We start from the raw sequence: 14,538 nt of genomic DNA on the forward strand, positions 1-14,538 counted from the left end.
GGGGGATATCCTCTACCAGAGCATTAGTGCTAAGTGTTGCAGGCAGATAGTTAGACTAATTAACTCAAACAGAGTTTTTATACTGTCCTTTAGGCTCTTCCCCCATCTAAACCACCTACATCTGTGACAGAACATGTAGTGTCGCTGGCTTCCTCTGTACTGCTGCATTTTGATTTTTTCTGTACTGTGGGGAGAAAAAACTGACAAAAAATGCAGCACTATTCTTGAACATTACACTGCTAACTAGAGACTCTCCCTCTAACTAAAAGCTACTGGGTGATCAGAGTACCCTTGAATCAGGAATTGCAATGTCAAAAATCTACCTTTATTTTAAGCTGCAAGCTAAATGTCGGTTTTCATACTGAAGGGTCCATAATGCCATCATGGAACACACAGTAAACAGAGATGCTTGGAGCCCCATCCAGCTAAGAAACAATGTTCTTAGAATATAAAGCTTAAAGCAAGAAGTGCATAGCATTTATAAACTTGGTAAAGGTAACAGGTTTTTCTGGTCCTTGCCTGTTAGTGGGCAGTCTGATACCATTTGGTTTTTGTGTCTCTTGTCATTTTTTTGCAAAATCAGAAATGCATTTAAGAATACACCCAGAAAAATAAGTGTTTTCCACAGCACGCAGAGAACAGAATTCACCACCAAAGTGAGACATTTGACATGCACAGTGCCCAGTTTTTAGCTACTAGTGTAATATCCTTTAGCAGCCTGGACTATGATTCTTAAGATGAAGATGGCATGTGGCCAAAGCCATTCTACAGACTGCCTGACTGCTCAAAAGGGTATATTCTGGGCTGAAACCATCATCATTGTTCTCAATGGTCTATCACTTAAAAAGACTCACATCAGTAGACCACCATTAGCAGCTAGTAGCTGCTCCTTTGGGACCCCCTCCTCTTTTTCTTCATAGACTTGAAAGAGAAAAGTCTTTGGACAAACATTTTCATTTTGAAACACTTCCTACTCTAAAGTCATCTCCAGCATCAAAATGAACAACTGCAGCATGAATTAAACCTGTTAAGATATGACTTTCACCAAGTATCACCAGCTGGATATTTAAATCCACAAAATCTCTGCTACAGGGGCAAGTGCAGCACTTACAATTCTGGAGGTGGGAAATCACCCACTCCTCAGATGTATCTGCACTTACTGATGTGGACAAGGTGCAAATTACACCAAGATGCCAACCAAGGTAAATCAATATCAAAGAGCCTGTTCACCTGGTCTCACTGTAACTAGCTATGCTGAGACTGACCACTTACAAGCTCTTAGGTACATTGTATGAGCAGTGATATGCACACGATCTGAACAGGAAAGGAACAAGTCTTTGTAGCCCCTTGATTTTGCCTCCTCACACTTCTCTACCTGAAGCTAAAGGGTGGTTGAGAGACAAACAGGGACAGTAAGCTGACTGTTTTATAACAGTAGCATAACAGAATGCACATACGTGTGGAGAGAAAAACAGTTCAAGCCACAAGCAAAGGCCCTTTTTCCATTAATGCTTTCCCTTATATTTACAACTTGCCTTACACACTTTGAATTCACCCTCCAAACACCACCACTCACTGCTCATACCAGACACCGCACCTCTACAGTGGTTATGGTGTGCGTTACAAAATATGCCATATCTGGACAGGGAAAAAAGGTGGTTTATTTGCCCTATTCCTAACCTTTATTATCGAGAATAAGTCATCTGACTTACCTTTCAACAGTCTAATGAGAACAGTAGTTTGGAAATTCTCTCAAGTGTAGTTTATGTAAACCAGGTCTGATACTTGAGGAGTCAGGAAGTCACCATGTTGCACTGTACCTACTACATTCCTGCTATATATCTAATGTTAAGAACATCATCTTCTCTGGAAAGTTAAGACAAAAAATCTCCCAGGCTTCTGGGCTATAATTTGCTTTGCCTGCTACTATACCCACATACATTGAAGGGAATTTTATACAGGTGCACCAGATTTTGAGGAAAAAAAATATTATTAGACTATGATCCAAAACTGCTGTCTGTCTGCTGTAGTTGCTCAGAGCTTTATCCAAACAGGTTTTGCAAAGTGCCCACAGATGGGAACTACACAACCTCTCTGGCCAGAATCTGCTCAGTTAGCCTAATGATGAGAAAGTTTTTCCCTTAAATCCAACCTAAAGCTCTTAATTCCAGCTTGTGACCATCGCATCTCAGCTTCCTGCCATGCACTGCTGTAAAGAGCCCGGCTCCGTGTGCTCGATAACCTCCTCAAAGGCCCTGCAAAGCTGCTGTCAGGTCCCCCAGAGAGCCAAATGTATCAGTCTCCCTGTACTCAGTCACTGCAGCATCCCATAGGAGCTATGGGTTATTTTATGAGATGCAGGTCTGTATGTCCAAATTACGATTTCCAAGAGAAACTGCAGCAGTTTTACCTAGAAACCAAAGAGCTCACATTTTTGCCAGCAGCAAAAGAGAAAGAAGAAAAAAACAACCAGCCCTACTTGCCAAAATGTATTTTTTTTAAAAAAGCAAAAAAACAGTAATGTAATGCTAGAGCTAAAACACCCACCTCCTCTTTATCCCAGTATCTCAACCATAAGACTGCTCTGTAAGAACAGCCACATTCACAAATAGAACAGTAAATCCCTAGTAGCATTTATCCAATTACAGAAAAGGCATATTCCATACAAAAGTTTAGCAACAAAAACAGAGAAGGTCTGATTTAGTAAATCCAGTTTGCCTTACTTGTTATTTAGCAAACACCTTCCACTAAAACCCTACAGTTTGTTGACAGCAATCTGAAATGTGTTAAAGTAGGATACACATACAGAATGTCTTATTTACTAAAGCAGAATTATTTTTGGAAAAGCTGGATGTAGAACAAGCTACATCTTGCTCTAATTTACAGCTGAGCATCCTGTTTACATGCTGATGTCCATGTTTACTTTTTTGGTTACAGGAAGCAATGCTGAAAGACTTGAAATAATTTTGCCTCACACTGCCTGTCAAGTTATTCCACTTCCATAGGAAACAATGGCTTGGGGTCAAGTTAACTCATGTGGCGAAATACGAGAAAGCAGCATTGTTTCACCACTCTAAGACAATGTCTTTTTAACAGCTTTGCTACAAGGATTTTCTTTGCCAGGCTTCTTTGCCCAATCTGTCTCTCTGAAATATGTACGACTTCCTTCTGGCACTTTTGCTCAGAATACTGCTCAAATTATTTTTCCTTCTATCCAAACCTTATTCTTTCTTTCTTTTTTCCCCTCTCTCCTCTTTTACAGAGCAAAGTACTGACATTTTCACAAGATTTGCCCTCTATCTTCAAGCTACAGTTTTAACACAGCAATCTCAGCTGTGGAGCTCTTCGTAACAGGAGTTTCTACATTATATTCCTGCTTTTTTTTTTTTTAAATTTATATCTTGAAACATAGAATGGCTGGCCTTATAGAGGGTTAAGAGGAAGAAGCTAGTACAGTTTTCCATATGAATCTCTGTGCAAGTGCCAGCTGGATTTTGCAGCCCGGTGCTCAGCAAAGCACAGTGGAACAAGAACGCTGTTAGTATTCTTAGAGTGCTCTGAAGAGGAACAGGAAAAGGCATGAAAATAATCTTACTCTGTACCAGAAAGGAATGCTGGAAAGTCAAAGAGGAGAATTGAAGCTCCGTCCTCCCCACAGCACACAATCAACATCACTCACAGTCACTCTCATGCATCACGGTGACACCAAAGGTAATAAGCTGTACATGAAAGAAGGGAAATACTGAAGAGGTGTTGTTGCAGCACATCCCCCTTTCCTCTTGCTCTCCATGCCCTCCAAAACTGCACATCACTTCCAGGATGCTGAAAATACTGCTTGCTGAAGCTCTGCCCAGGAGAGGACCCACCATGCACCCATTCCTGCCTCTTGGGATGTATTTATTAATGATTTATACCACTACACTCATTCAAACAACTAAAGCCGACTTAGTCTTTCAATTTTTAATTTAATGGCTGATTTACCCTACCTTCAAATCAATGCTAAGGAGCATGAGGCAGTCCTGACCACTGACAGAGACCTAAAGCACAGGCGATGCCGGGGTGATACGGAAGTGTTGATGACTCCCTAATACTTTCATGCACAATACCCAGGGCCTCTGGGTTGGTCCTGTGCACACAGACAAGTTCATTCAAACACCACTGGGTTTTATTAATTCTTTATCAAACGCAATGAAAATTGAAAGAGGTCCAGAAAACAAACAATCAAACCCAAATAATAAAATCCCAATTCTCCCATTGCGAAGAACAGCTACGTGGGGGAGGCAGGACTGGATAACAATCCTGTCCCATTCCTCCTACCCTTACCCGCCTAGCTCTCCAGATCGGCACATATTTACCCCCTCCACTCTTAGCATATCCAAAATCACTACATGTGTCAGAGGCACTGCCATGTGGTACAGTAATGCACGCCAGGAAAATACTCCAAATTCCAGGGTTATATAGAAGGGGGAAAAAAAGGCAGTTTCTTCACCTCAGGAGCAAAATTGGACTTCACATGTGTGACGGACTGAATAATGCTTCATCACAAGAGTCAATTTTCTTCCAACTCCCCTGCAGCTCTTAAAACATAGATCTTAGTTTTGTACCTGATTTGCTAAATGTCTTTCTTCTCTATCTTGACTTTAAAAAAATAAAATGGAATGATAAATACATAATTTCATGGTTTATTGTGCTCATCAGAAGGCAGATATTTTAGGAAGACTGTTCTCACTTAAGAACTATATAGTGATATTTAAAATTAAAAAAACAAACAAACCAAAAACATGTCACTCCCCGTCTTCACAAGGAGAGACAACAAAAGCCAAAAGAAAAAGCTAAGTAGTTATTAATATGGAAATCATCTAAAAAAACCCACCCTGTAACATATAAGAAACAAAAAGCCCTAGGAAGGTTCCATCTCACATAACTTAATTTTTAGTACTAACTGTAGTAAAAACATGAGAGGTGAAAAAAAAGATAGAACAAAAAATACATATAGTGCAAGCCTTGAATCAATAAAGTAATTAAGATCATGAGTGTCTTAAGGAAATCATCACTTTGGCATTTTCCTACTGTATAGGACTTTGTTAGAAAGATACAGGACTTGGTTAAAAAAAAAGGGCCCTTCCCCCCAATACTGAATTCTTTCTTTAGACTCGTTATATTGCTTTGCTGCACGAAAAGCAAGATGAGCGTGTGCAGCTCCTTGGCTGCACTTCTGTTAACTCCCCTGGCTCACCCCCACCTCAAGACTCACCCATCCAGGAGCACATGTAAAATAACCAGATAAATGCTTCCTACCTTCCCCTTAAGCCAGTCAAACATCACCTCCACCCTGGGGAAGGCTCTTCTTCCCTAACTGAAGGTATTCTGGGTGTCTCGCTCTTTTAAGCCTTTCCTCCAACCCTGCTTTGCAGCTGTAGGAGATTAGGGCCCCAGAGCGGCAGCCTCTGCCACCTGCCCACCTCTTCCCTTCTCACCCCACATCTCTGGTTTTGCCTCTTCTTTCTGGAAGTTTCTTTCCAGCAGAGACTCCCATGGGGGCTGGCACGTCCTGGCTGCCAGGCTGCAACCGCTGATTCTCATGGGACTAAACCAAAGCATTCCCGCTTTGGCACCTACGTGTAATTCGTGAACCGCTAGCTGAGCTCCCAAATGCAAAACCCCTGGCTGGAATTACTGACAGGAGCCTGCAGCACCTGGGCTCAGCCTGGTTTTAGGTTCCCAAATGGAAAACACTTGGCCATGAGTGTTTCGGCAGGAGAGGAACCCCATCGCCAGGGCTGGCCTGGGCTTGAGCGCGAGGGGTGACTGAAGCAGCAGCTGGGCTCCATACTCCGTAGATTCCTGCCGGGCCATGGTGCCTCGCAGCCTCAGGTCTGAAGAAAAAACCCGAGGAACCGTTTGCAGAAATGCCAGCAGACGCACAGCAAGGCTGGACCGTGGCAGCACGCGTGCTGGGGATTAGGCCTCTGTTTTAATAACTCTTGTCACTGATACGCACCACTCGCCTTCATCAAGCACGTGGCATAGCCTCCTTTGCAGGAAAGGGCGCCGTGTTTGGTGGTACAACAGCAGCATCCAGTCCTCTCTGAAGCCACATCCAAAGCTCCTGAGGCCAAGCTCCTGAGGCCACTTTCTCATTTTCTATGAAACACAAGTTAAAGTTAGGAAACCTGAGAGGCTTAGGTGCATCTGGACAAGGCAGCAGGGAAAAGAAACTGCCTAGAGTTAAGATTGTGGACATGGAAGCTAAAAATCAGCTAGGAGGTTTTAATTTCCTAGATATAAATACAATCACAGAAATTTTATTCATGGAATTCAGTGCCATAGGATAAAACTTGGTTTTAAAAATGCTTGATAGCTAATGCGAAACTGACCACTTGCAGGGGAGGTTATGACCTAATTTGAAGAAAGGTGTTTGATTTATTTGCCTTTGCTTTGTTTTTGTTTAATATTGTGGAACCCTGAAAGTATCCAATTAGAAAAATAAAGTTTAGCCAGAGATATAAGATGGGCCAAGTAAAGATCCTCCACTGCTTTCAGCGTGTTACAAAATATATGATACCTTTTGTAATAATGCGGCAAGGATAAATCAGCCTTTCATGATTGAGAGGAGACCGTATTACTGGTTCTGGTGCTTTCTGCCTTTCAGAGGCAGCACATGCTCCGAAATATTGTCACTTTTGTTGCTCTCAATATGTCAGCTTGGAAAGGAGATCACAGAAGTGAGATCAGGCCAAGACAAACATTTTACTGCCGTTTACTTGCCTTTATTACAATTGCTTTCAGGTGGCTACCAGTATAAATTTTAGTATCTCATACCAGCCAGATGAAGTTTTTTACTGGGCTCGGTGTCCTTACAAGGTTCAGACTTTGACAACATCGCATTTCATTTTTAGCTATTGCCCAACTGCAGTGTCTTTTAATTGAAAATAGTTATTATTGATATATCTTGTGACATGCTCTGCGGTTCACACTCTGGAGCAAGTCTTCAAGGAATCACCGCATCCCAAGTCACCTTCATAGACCCAAATCATAAGGTTTTATTTACTCGTATGCTCAATGTGATGGGAAGAAAGACCTAAACCTGGTGTGACTGTGCAGACCGGCAGTGCAGCACAGGGGCTGGAAGCACGCCGGGACCAGCCCCGCATTCCTGCCTCCAAGCCCCAGCCAGGCAGCCCTGGGTGTACCCGGCACTCTTGCCTTGTCTGGCTTCTTTTTAAGTGAATCTCACCCACAGAGAAATAGTGATTTTCTTTTTCCTTAATGCTGCCTACAAAGAGCTTCTCAATTTTTAGTTCATTAACAAGTCTGTCCTGGGATCTATTAACATGTCACTATGGAATGCCTTTTTTTTCAAAGTTTAATACAGCTTAACTCTGTCTTAATCATATTGCTCTACTACACTTTATAGCCTGCGGCTTCAGGGAACCTTTGCCTTTTATTGGTACCCATATACAATCATGATGTCATTCCAAAAATCCAGTGCTGCTTTGGGTTTCATAAATTCTTATACCTTTGATTTACTTGGTGTATCTGCAGCTGTCCGAGAAGGAAGAGGTGCAGGCAGGGCAAGGAATGAAACGTTACAGCACCGAGTTGTGCCAGCACGTTGCTTTGCAAGGAGGAGCTGTACTGCCAGGAGGTATCGTCACTTCTTCCCTGCAATGATGCTCGTCAACTTTAACAGTAATACGGGCTCGGTCAAACTCTTGGTACAATCAGGGTGAGTGCTGTTACGACAGTCAGTGAGAGCTGACAGATTTTCATGCTTGCAACTTTGCTGCGGGCGACCGTTTCTAGCTTGATATAAGGAAGATGTCGCATGCCACAGTCTTGTCAGAGTCGCAGCATTTCTGGTTTGGCACATCTAGAAGCACTGCTGACTGCCTTGTGGGGGAAGGATGGGAGTACCTGTCTGACACCCATTTTGGGTCATTTGCACCTCCAGGGGAGGCAAAAGAAGTCAGGGACTGAAAATCCTTCTTAGAAGTGCAGATTCGGATACAAGTTTTATCTGTTGTTTGGGGTAATATTTTACACTTTATAATAACGCTTGTGAGGGACGTAAGAAAGTTCCAGTGTGCTAGATCTATGGTCTCCATCTGATAAATCTCTTATTTATATCACAGGCTTCATTACTGGAGATGACAAAACCAAGATTATGCAATTGTATAAAAGCAGCTGCTGACAATTCTGTTGTCTTTTCCAATTCCATTTCTACCGAGAAGCATATTTTAATGCAATTTAAGGTGCTATAATCCTAGAAGCATGAACAAGATGGATTCACTAATTAAATGGAAACAAGGTCCAGCCTGCTATCTCTAAAATACAACAGATCCCATCATATCCACATGCTTGCCTCCCTGCTGCTAGAGAGATTTGTCATTTGCAGGTGCTTGGGCTCTGTCTTAGCACCACATCAAAGAATCAGAAAATCAGCTCATCTATCTCCTAATAAGACACCATTTGACTTTTTTTTTGAGAGTGGTATCCAAGTAGGCATTGTCTGGGTCTGCTTAGACATTTGTTGCCTTTTCCCAGTTTCTTCATAAGAGTTTTTTGATTTTTTTTTTTCCCAAGTCAGAGTTGCTGCAATGTGCTCTATGTGGTGCAAGTGTTCAAAGGCATTGGGAATGTACAGCTTGTACAGAATGCAGCTGCCTGCCTGTGAAATGGTATTAGACACAGAGAGTACAGTATATTGATTCTTTGGCATCTATATCAGCTTCCTGTTTGTTTCTGAGTATAATTTAAGTCCTAGTTTTTTACCTGGTTGGATCCTGAAAGGTTACTGCTTTTGTCTATATGAATTGCCATAGCAACTGTTATGCTGGAGCAAACAGTCATGAGCTTGAACAGCCTGGGGGTCAGCAGCAGAACACTCTTAATTTGGAGACCTTCACCTCTAAAATCTGAGTTGTTTTACCAGCTTGATTGGGCTATATTTTCTGTGCTTCAATATGATTCACCGTGGTCTGTGGGCTACAGGATCCTGATTTCCGCATGGCAGGGAGGGAAGAGACATGAGTTTATGTTTGTTTATTTGGGAAGGATTATATTCTTTTTCCTTTGAGTAAACACCATATTTAAAAAGTGTAGAATGAACCCCAAAGTATATATTGGCTCGCATGTATATCTTGATGTAAAGGCTATGTTCTTATACTTTATTGCAAGACTATGGCTCAAGTCTGAGGCCGAGATGAGACACTGAGCACTATGACATCGCATTTGCTTATGCTGAAACTGAATTTGGCCTGTTGCGCTGTGCCTTACATGCCTTAGCCTTAGCAGTACTAAGGGGCTGCTCTTTGCAGCTCTGTAATCTTTCACATCGGCTGCTGAGGCAGGGCTTTCCCGTTGTTGTTCTCACGTCTTTGTTTATTGTTCCCGTGGCCTTGCACCTGCAAACCCCAATAATGTTATACGGCAGGTTCTCATGGGAAACCATTACCACTGGTGTGAAAATCAGCCCTTTCCTCCAACCTTTTCATACCTCATTTTATAGATGTTAGTTTATATTAGAGACTACTAAAACATAGCCCACAACAAGGCAGTATTTGTACGCTAAACACCATTAGTATTTTAAACACTAAAACATTATCCAATAATACATGTGCACATAAGACTAATGACCAAAGTGCAACACCTCTGTCTAATTACCATACTCAGCTGTAATCATGCCACAAAGAGGAACATCCAAGGGGGAGTTTGAGTTGATCCCATTGAAAAAAGTGTATAATAGTGGAAAAGCATGCCAAAAATGCTTTTGGCATGATCATCATCATCTTCCTTTTCATCCTCACCATTGCTGCACTGGAGAGAGCCCCCAGAGGACACTTATCTGGGGGCCCCACCACTGCTCTTCCCATCTGCCTACAGAGGAGTTTTCTCTTTTCCTTCTGTGTGTTCCCAGCTGCAGACCCTGCTAAAAATACTCTATGCACAAGAGCTCGCCTCGGCATCCTGCATGCAACAGTCCCAACAGCATGAATATATGAATTATGTGCTTGAAACCATGAAGGCAGGGAAAGGCACAAGTGGTAGTATGGCAGATAAACCACATCATAGCATTTTGCTGTTTGTCAACAGGTCTGCCTCACCCTTCAGCTGGTAGAGCAAAAAGTAGCAGCTACTCGTATTTGAGGCCACAAATACCTTGCCTTAAGTAACACAAAATTTAAATATAGGTATGACAGATACACATTTCGTCATTTGACCAGTGGTCACACATATCTGCCAGCCATAACAGTTTTACCTGCCTGCCATACTGCACATATTTTTATCAAAATTGCCACAGCTGGGGATCTTCTCAAGGGGAACAACTGAGTGTTAAACCCCTTGTTCTCCATAGAAACAAAGACATCCAAGGCTGATGCCTTCAAATGTTATGTTTCTGGTCACATTTTTTGTTGTTCTGTAACACACTAACATGATTGTTCAGTGATAATGCTGATGAAATCATAGAAATCATAGAAATCATCCAAGTGTATCCTGCGGTTTGCAGGGGGCTTGCATTTTTGTCTTCTGGGTAAATCTTTTCCAATCTGATTGCCCTATGACTGCATCCCATATGTTTTACCAGGACTTTGGGATTTAACCAAGATTGACTACGCAGCTGACAAACAGCTGCATCCAGCCCCAGAAGTTTGAAGCCAAGCTTCCCAAGTAGTCTGTGTAACAGAAGCAGACATCTGCCCACTCACCTTTTGACAGGAATGGCTTTAGCCAGACAGCTTCTGTGAAATTAAGTATTATTGAAAATACTGCTTTACCCTTCACCTGCTTCATTTTCACCACCGAGACAGTTTTCAACAGCGGAGGACATTCCCATGTTCTTCATATAAATGATGGCTACCTACCTTCTTCCTAGAACAGGAAACATCACACAGTTGCAAAGGGAGCTGAAATGACCCCAAAAAGCAACTTTATGTGATTCTGGAATATCCAGAGATGCACTGAGCTCTTCACTGACATTGTATTTCCTTGACTACCATTGCTTGCATGTAGAGGGATGAGTTAAGCCCAGAGAAGTCACTCAACTTTAGCCTTTGGGGCAATGCTGCCTGCACTTCTCCTTACTTGGAAAACTTCAAAAGCAGCTATTTTCACAACCGAAGTGCTTAAAGAGCAGGATGCTGTGATACAGCAAGCAGGGCTATGGCTCCCTGGCCAGGTGGCTCTGACAGAAACAGATCATGGTCTCCTGTTCGAGAAGCATGGAAGGGGGAGGAAAAACGAGAGAAAGTCTAAGACAACTATAGCTTTACAGTCTCCTTTTTCAGCTTGCAAACGGGAGATAAGAGCAGGCAAGCTTTATGACGGTGTGGAGAAATCAATACATTTTTATTGATTCTTGTAGCTGCAGAACTCTCACCCAGCACAAGCGCAGGGGTCAGAGTATGAGTACATGACTGTCCTGCTACGCTACGAGTGTGCTCCTCAGAAATCATGCCATTTGATTCACCAAGGATGAAGTCTGTTCCCTTACATGACTGCAACAACAGCAGTTGACCCAGGATCACCTCTCAGCAGGGGAAGTTAGGTGCTGCATATTATCCACTGCAGAGGCCAGAAACTACAACAAAGCTAGTGGCAGCTGCAGCTGAAGGCAGAGCTTCACATAAGGAAAATACTTACTTTACAAAAGACTATTTTCAAACAATTACTCAGAGCCTATTGAAACAATGCATGTTATTCCAAAAGAAAGAGGTCCACAAAGTTGCATGTGAAGAATGACACAGAAGTAGAAACATCAAAACAAAACAACTTGTAACACTAGCTACGAAATGGCAGTCAAAACAGAATGAAATTAAGAACTTAGAACAAACACCTTGAAACAAAAGAAACCAGAAACAAAAAACCAATCAGAATTAAATGAAAAAGAAATTACTAAAAACTTCAGTATGAAAAGCAGACTTGTAAAGTTAACACTTACTTTACATTTTTGTAAATGCTCCAAAAAAATCAGTGAGAGTCTTTCAAAGTTGTTTTGATTTTGCAGAAACATTAATTTCCTTAACTGACATCTTCAACCTCTGTTGGAAAATTTCTGACCTGCTTCAACGCTACTAAGCTGTTCATTAGCGGAGTGTGACATTCTGTCGCCATTTTCAGTGGCAGCAAAGCTGTCAAAATGGTGTAAAACTTACTGGAAGGTTCCTTTAGTATTATGGCCCACCTTTGCAGGTGCCATTTTATGGTTGATGCAATTGTGCAGTGATGGACCTGACCTGTGTGTCATGTCTTTCATTCCCCATTTCTTCAGCAGAGTCCACTATCACTTGTTCCAAATTCCTTCAGCTCTTCTCTTTGACTTTGTGTTACTTTCCATTTCATTGCCAGACTGCACCACCTAACACTCTGCACCTGTTTTTGATGTCCCCAAATAGGGACAATGACTAGAAAGTTATTTCTCTTTACAAGTCAAACCTGGAAGGTCTCTCTGTTGTTGTTCTATTTCCATTTCCATTGCCAGTGTAAGTGTCCTTGTTGTTTTTCCCACCACTGAAGAAAGGGCAAATGTCATATTCACTGAAGCAAAGACTTTGCTTTGAAGCAGTATTGATTTTTCCTTTTCCCTTCTGAAGCTTTGCCAGGCTCCATAAAAGCACGTCTCTTGTTCAGAAACTCTTTGGACTGAGAGACAACAGGGGCAGCAGAACCAGCGGGGCGCAGTGGGAAGTTAGGGCATCTGGTGGGGAATGACAATTATGACAGCAGCTAGAAAAAGAAAGAGGTCATTTTATTTTTATCTGTACTGTGAGAACAATTGTGGATCAGAACAAAGCCAAATGGGAAACACAGCTTTAATTCCAACTTATGATGTCTCCTTGTCTAAACCTGAGCGTGAACTTTTTTGTAGCATTCAGCTGTTGGCAGCAAGACACTGAGACCACCAGAAGCAACAGCTTGGCTAGAGGCTTAACCACAAAGGTGATAACAGCATGACTTTCTGGCACCATGCTATAGAGATACAAGCCTTACACTGCACTATACTGGAGCAGTAGCATCATATGGGCCTGCAGAGAACTTCTGAATGAAGGTCCGGGGCTATGACAGGACTCCTATTTAAGAGATCTGAATTACTTTGTTTAGAGCTAGCTTATGCAATGCAGAAATAGCTGAGAGCAGTTATTAAGCTCACACATACTGTGAAGAACCAAAACGTCTCTCTCTCTCCCCAGAATGTCTGTATCTTTCATAGATTCCTTGAAGTCTATGACCACATACATTTATCATCTGTGCACGGGAGAGTCTCTCAGTCTTAATAAGAAGATGGGTGCTGGCTTTAAGCCTTATTTAAAGGTGGTGTATCCCAGCACCCCAAACGCTGTTCTGTGGCATTTTGTTCATGCTGACTCAAAGAATGTCACTTATTGAAACATCAGTGCCGCTTTTTGCCATGCTTCTGTATTTCTCGGAGCTGTCAGGCTGGGACAGCGGGTCTTCCAAAGCTCATTAGATAAACAGCTGCTGCTAGAACAGCAGGTAAAATTACAGCCACTGCCTTTCGCAGAGTAGGTCAAATAATAATTATAGTAGATTTTGCTATAGTTCTTGGTTTTTTGTAAAATTAGTACCTACTGCCAGGAATTAAATAACAACAGTAATAATAATTACTAATGCTTGTGAGTGAAGTAAGTCAACCTAGTGGCCCCGTCATATTACCTTTTCCTATTCAGTCCCATCTCCCAGTCAGAAAGTCCTTTCAAACCTAAAAATCCATAAAATGGCTTCAAAATTCTCGGCTATTTTGAGAACTGTGCATATGTGACAGCTGGAAATGAGACTTTTTTTAAACATCTGTGAAAAAAACTGTTATCAACAGCAATGAGAGGGTTCTGTTGATTAAGGGATGTTTTCTGCTACTCATTTGTAAGGGAAGTGATTCATTAAGTACTGTCTGAAAACCATCTTCATACTGAATGAAAGGAAAATGTGCTGTGGTCACTAGGGCTTACAGGAACTGCTTGAACACCCACCACCATCCCTGATGCTGACCTGCACTTTGCACATCAGCACTGCTCCAGCTGGCAATGACACTTGTCAATGCACTTCAGCCTCCCCCAGCACAGCCGTCACTAGCTGCTGCTTGTTCTTCCCCTGCAACCAGCTGTACCTGTCAGTGCAATTTTGCAGTCTCTTTCTCCAAGGATAGGAAGTATCTTAAAACTGTGACACCCTGAATAGGGGAAGAGGAGCATAACCAATATTTTTCGCCCCATCAGGGCCCAAGCACAGCAAGTAATAAATACACAGAAGCTATTACGGTGTCCTGGGTCAGCCTTGACTTTACACAGTTTCCTGCAATATGTTGCAGGGCACATCACACTGTTGACTTCTGCACTGGTGTTACCCATCCAGTTCTCCATGTGCATTTGTTTTCATTATTTGTGCCCCCTCCTGCTGTTTTTTCTGACAAGCCTGGGATCTGAAAGCTGCTTTCCCAGACCTTTAAATAACAACCCATCATCAGCTGTACTGCGTATGGAAGGCTGCAACTTGAATTTGTTTTCACAAAAGGCACATCAC

Source organism: Phaethon aethereus (assembly GCF_964289735.1).
Source record: "Phaethon aethereus genome assembly, chromosome: 9".
Taxonomy (NCBI): domain Eukaryota; kingdom Metazoa; phylum Chordata; class Aves; order Phaethontiformes; family Phaethontidae; genus Phaethon; species Phaethon aethereus.